We start from the raw sequence: 6,406 nt of genomic DNA on the forward strand, positions 1-6,406 counted from the left end.
TTAACTGTAACATTATTATTATTATTATCTATATCTATATAGATATATTGATATATATAGTTTTAGTTTTTATTTGGTTTTGACCTTTTTTTTCTTTTTTTTTTTCTTTTTTTAAATGAGCGAGTTTTAATTCATTTTTAGAGTGGGTTTGATCGTTTTTTTTATCAGTTTTAGTTTTTTGTAAATGCTTAGTTTTAGTTTGTTGATGAAAGTGATGAACACATGAATTAGAGTTGAAAATAAACATGTTGAGTGAAAGAATCTGGAGTTATAAAACTACTTTGAACACGTTGTTATTGTTCCTAAAAAAAAGAAAAAAGATATTGGCGCATTTCCGCCTTGCCTTGCCTCAGCACATATAAAATGCGTTTCCACGAGCAAATTTCGCTAGTGTATTTAATGATTAAATGTCATACTATACTATGTCATAGTTTAGTCTGTTGTCCAAAATCCCACCAAAATGTCTTAGGTAAGTAAGGCGTGGCCTAATGGATAACATACTGGCCTCCTTAGCCAGGGGTTGTGAGAGCCAGTCCCATTTGGGAACTTTCTTAGGGCCTTGACAATTAAGCATTTCAGTAAGACGTCCAAAATTTGACAATTTCAAAAAAAAAACAATAAAACATTTTTGGTGCTGAATTTGACAAAAATGTCATACTATACTATGTCGTCTACCTCAATGTCATGCTACACTACTTCGTTCAAAATCTGATGATTTTTTTGAAAAAAATAATTTTTGTCCAAAATTTGACAAAAACCTCATACTATACTATGTTGTCCAAAAACGGGAAAACATTTTTTAATTTTTTTTTTCGCCCAAAATGTGACCAATACGTCATACTGTACTATGTCGTCGACCTCAATGTCATACTACACTATTTCGTCCAAAATCTGACAATTTTTTTGAAAAAAAAAGTTTTGGGTCCAAAGTTTGACAAAAACGTCATACTATACTATGTCGTCCAAAATCTGTAAAAAATTTAGAATTGTTTTTTTTAGCCCAAAATGTGACCGAAACGTCATACTATACTATGTCGTCAACCTCAATGCCATACTACTACACTATTTCATCCAAAATCTGACCATTTTTTTGAAAAAACAATTTTGGTCCAAAATTTGACAAAAACGACATACTATACTATGTCGTCCAAAATCTGTAAAAAATGTTCAATTGTTTTTTTTGCCCAAAATGTAACCGAAACGTCATACTATACTATGTCATCGACCTCAATGACTTACTACACAATTACGTCCAAAATCTGACCATTTTTTTAAAAAAAAAGATTTTTTGTCCAAAATTTGACAAAAACGACATACTATACTATGTCGTCCAGAATCTGAATTTCTTTCCAAAAAAATTTTTAGGCCAAAATATGACCAAAACGTCCTACTATACTATGTCGTCGACCTCAATGTCATACTACACTATTTCGCCCAAAATCTGACCATTTTTTTGAAAAAAAAATTTTGGCCCAAAATTTGACAAAAACGACATACTATACTATGTCGTCCAAAATCTGTAAAAAATTTTGAATTGTTTTTTTTAGCCCAAAATGTGACCGAACCGTCATACTATACTATGTCGTCGACCTCAATGTCATGCTACACTATTTTGTCCAAAATCTGACAATTTTTTTTGAAAAAACAATTTTGGTCCAAAATTTGACAAAAAACGACATACTATACTATGTCGTCCAAAATCTGTAAAAAAATGTTCAATTGTTTTTTTTAGCCCAAAATGTGACCAAAACGTCATACTATACTATGTCGTCGACCTCAATGTCATACTACACTACTTCGTCCAAAATCTGACCATTTTTTGAAGAAAATAATTTTGTTCCAAAATTTGACAAAAACGACATACTATACTGTCGTCCAAAATCTGTAAAAAATTTTGAATTGTTTTTTTTAGCCCAAAATGTGACCGAAACGTCATACTATACTATGTCGTCGACCTCAATGTCATACTACACTATTTCGTCCAAAATCTGACAATTTTTTTGAAAAAACAATTTTGGTCCAAAATTTGACAAAAACGACATACTATACTATGTCGTCCAAAATCTGTAAAAAAAATTCAATTGTTTTTTTTAGCCCAAAATGTGACCGAAACGTCATACTATACTATGCCGTCGACCTCAATGTCATACTACACTACTTCGTCCAAAATCTGACCATTTTTTGAAGAAAATAATTTTGTTCCAAAATTTGACAAAAACGACATACTATACTGTCGTCCAAAATCTGTAAAAAATTTTGAATTGTTTTTTTTAGCCCAAAATGTGACCGAAACGTCATACTATACTATGTCGTCGACCTCAATGTCATACTACACTATTTCGTCCAAAATCTGACAATTTTTTTGAAAAAACAATTTTGGTCCAAAATTTGACAAAAACGACATACTATACTATGTCGTCCAAAATCTGTAAAAAAAATTCAATTGTTTTTTTTAGCCCAAAATGTGACCGAAACGTCATACTATACTATGCCGTCGACCTCAATGTCATACTACACTATTTCGTCCAAAATCTGACCATTTTTTTGAAAAGAAAATTTTGGTCCAAAATTTGACAAAAACGACATACTATACTATGTCGTCCAAAATCTGTAAAAATATTTGAATTGTTTTTTTTAGCCCAAAATGTGACCGAAACGTCATACTATACTATGTCGTCGACCTCAATGTCATACTACACTATTTCGTCCAAAATCTGACAATTTTTTTGAAAAAAACATTTTGGTCCAAAATTTGACAAAAACGACATACTATACTATGTCGTCCAAAATCTGTAAAAAATTTTGAATTGTTTTTTTTAGCCCAAAATGTGACCGAAACATCATACTATACTATGTCGTCGACCTCAATGTCATAATACACTATTTCGTCCAAAATCTGACCATTTTTTTGAAAAAACAATTTTGGTCCAAAATTTGACAAAAACGACATACTATATACTATGTCGTCCAAAATCTGTAAAAAGAATTCAATTGTTTTTTTTAGCCCAAAACGTGACCGAAACGTCATACTATACTATGTCGTCGACCTCAATGTCATACTACACTATTTCGTCCAAAATCTGACCATTTTTTTGAAAAAAACATTTTGGTCCAAAATTTGACAAAAACGACATACTATACTATGTCGTCGAAAATCTGTAAAAAAATTTCAATTGTTTTTTTTAGCCCAAAATGTGACCGAAACGTCATACTATACTATGTCGTCGACCTCAATGTCATACTACACTATTTGTCCAAAATCTGACCATTTTTTTGAAAAAAACATTTTGGTCCAAAATTTTACAAAAACGACATACTATACTATGTCGTCCAAAATCTGTAAAAAGAATTCAATTGTTTTTTTTAGCCCAAAATGTGACTGAAATGTCATACTATACTATGTCGTCGACCTCAATGTCATACTACACTATTTGTCCAAAATCTGACCATTTTTTTGAAAAAACAATTTTGGTCCAAAATTTGACAAAAACGACATACTATACTATGTCGTCCAAAATCTGAAAAAATTTTGAATTGTTTTTTTTAGCCCAAAATGTGACCGAAATGTCATACTATACTATGTCGTCGACCTCAATGTCATACTACACTATTTGTCCAAAATCTGACCATTTTTTTGAAAAAACAATTGTGGTCCAAAATTTGACAAAAACGACATACTATACTATGTCGTCCAAAATCTGTAAAAAAATTTGAATTGTTTTTTTTTACCCCAAAATGTGACCGAAACGTCATACTATACTATGTCGTCGACCTCAATGTCATACTACACTATTTGTCCAAAATCTGACCATTTTTTTGAAAAAACAATTTTGGTCCAAAATTTGACAAAAACGACATACTATACTATGTCGTCCAAAATCTGTAAAAAATTTTGAATTGTTTTTTTTAGCCCAAAATGTGACTGAAACGTCATACTATACTATGTCGTCGACCTCAATGTCATACTACACTATTTCATCCAAAATCTGACAATTTTTTTGAAAAAACAATTTTGTTCCAAAATCTGACAAAAACGACATACTATACTATGTCGTCCAAAATCTGTAAAAAAATTTGAATTGTTTTTATTAGCCCAAAATGTGACCAAAATGTCATACTATACTATGTCGTCGACCTCAATGTCATACTACACTATTTGTCCAAAATCTGACCATTTTTTTGAAAAAACAATTTTGGTCCAAAATTTGACAAAAACGACATACTATACTATGTTGTCCAAAATCTGTAAAAAATTTTGAATTGTTTTTTTTAGCCCAAAATGTGACTGAAACGTCATACTATACTATGTCGTCGACCTCAATGTCATACTACACTATTTGTCCAAAATCTGACCATTTTTTTGAAAAAACAATTTTGGTCCAAAATTTGACAAAAACGACATATACTATTTCGTCCAAAATCTGTAAAAAATTTTGAATTGTTTTTATTAGCCCAAAATGTGACTGAAACGTCATACTATACTATGTCGTCGACCTCAATGTCATACTACACTATTTGTCCAAAATCTGACCATTTTTTTGAAAAAACAATTTTGGTCCAAAATTTGACAAAAACGACATACTATACTATGTCGTCCAAAATCTGAAAAAAATGTTGAATTGTTTTTTTTAGCCCAAAATGTGACTGAAACGTCATACTATACTATGTCGTCGACCTCAATGTCATACTACACTATTTGTCCAAAATCTGACCATTTTTTTGAAAAAACAATTTTGGTCCAAAATTTGACAAAAACGACATACTATACTATGTCGTCCAAAATCTGTAAAAAATTTTGAATTGTTTTTATTAGCCCAAAATGTGACCGAAATGTCATACTATACTATGTCGTCGACCTCAATGTCATACTACACTATTTGTCCAAAATCTGACCATTTTTTGAAAAAACAATTTTGGTCCAAAATTTGACAAAAACGACATACTATACTATGTCGTCGAAAATCTGTAAAAAAATTTCAATTGTTTTTTTTAGCCCAAAATGTGACCGAAATGTCATACTATACTATGTCGTCGACCTCAATGTCATACTACACTATTTGTCCTAAATCTGACCATTTTTTTGAAAAAACAATTTTGGTCCAAAATTTGACAAAAACGACATACTATACTATGTCGTCCAAAATCTGTAAAAAAATTTGAATTGTTTTTTTTAGCCCAAAATGTGACTGAAACGTCATACTATACTATGTCGTCGACCTCAATGTCATACTACACTATTTGTCCAAAATCTGACCATTTTTTTGAAAAAACAATTTTGGTCCAAAATTTGACAAAAACGACATACTATACTATGTCATCCAAAATCTGTAAAAAATTTTGAATTGTTTTTTTTAGCCCAAAATGTGACCGAAACATCATACTATACTATGTCGTCGACCTCAATGTCATAATACACTATTTGTCCAAAATCTGACCATTTTTTTGAAAAAACAATTTTGGTCCAAAATTTGACAAAAACGACATACTATACTATGTCGTCCAAAATCTGTAAAAAATTTTGAATTGTTTTTTTTAGCCCAAAATGTGACCGAAACGTCATACTATACTATGTCGTCGACCTCAATGTCATACTACACTATTTGTCCAAAATCTGACCATTTTTTTGAAAAAACAATTTTGGTCCAAAATTTGACAAAAACGACATACTATACTATGTCGTCCAAAATCTGTAAAAAAATTTGAATTGTTTTTTTTAGCCCAAAATGTGACTGAAACGTCATACTATACTATGTCGTCGACCTCAATGTCATACTACACTATTTGTCCAAAATCTGACCATTTTTTTGAAAAAACAATTTTGTTCCAAAATTTGACAAAAACGACATACTATACTATGTCGTCCAAAATCTGTAAAAAATTTTGAATTGTTTTTATTAGCCCAAAATGTGACCTCATGACCGAAATGTCATACTATACTATGTCGTCGACCTCAATGTCATACTACACTATTTGTCCAAAATCTGACCATTTTTTTGAAAAAACAATTTTGGTCCAAAATTTGACAAAAACGACATACTATACTATGTCGTCCAAAATCTGTAAAAAATTTTGAATTGTTTTATTAGCCCAAAATGTGACCGAAATGTCATACTATACTATGTCGTCGACCTCAATGTCATACTACACTATTTGTCCAAAATCTGACCATTTTTTGAAAAAACAATTTTGGTCCAAAATTTGACAAAAACGACATACTATACTATGTCGTCCAAAATCTGTAAAAAAATTTGAATTGTTTTTTTTAGCCCAAAATGTGACTGAAACGTCATACTGTACTATGTCGTCGACCTCAATGTCATACTACACTATTTGTCCAAAATCTGACCATTTTTTTGAAAAAACAATTTTGGTCCAAAATTTGACAAAAACGACATACTATACTATG

This window comes from Microchirus variegatus, assembly GCF_963457635.1.
Source record: "Microchirus variegatus genome assembly, chromosome: 7".
NCBI classification, from domain to species: domain Eukaryota; kingdom Metazoa; phylum Chordata; class Actinopteri; order Pleuronectiformes; family Soleidae; genus Microchirus; species Microchirus variegatus.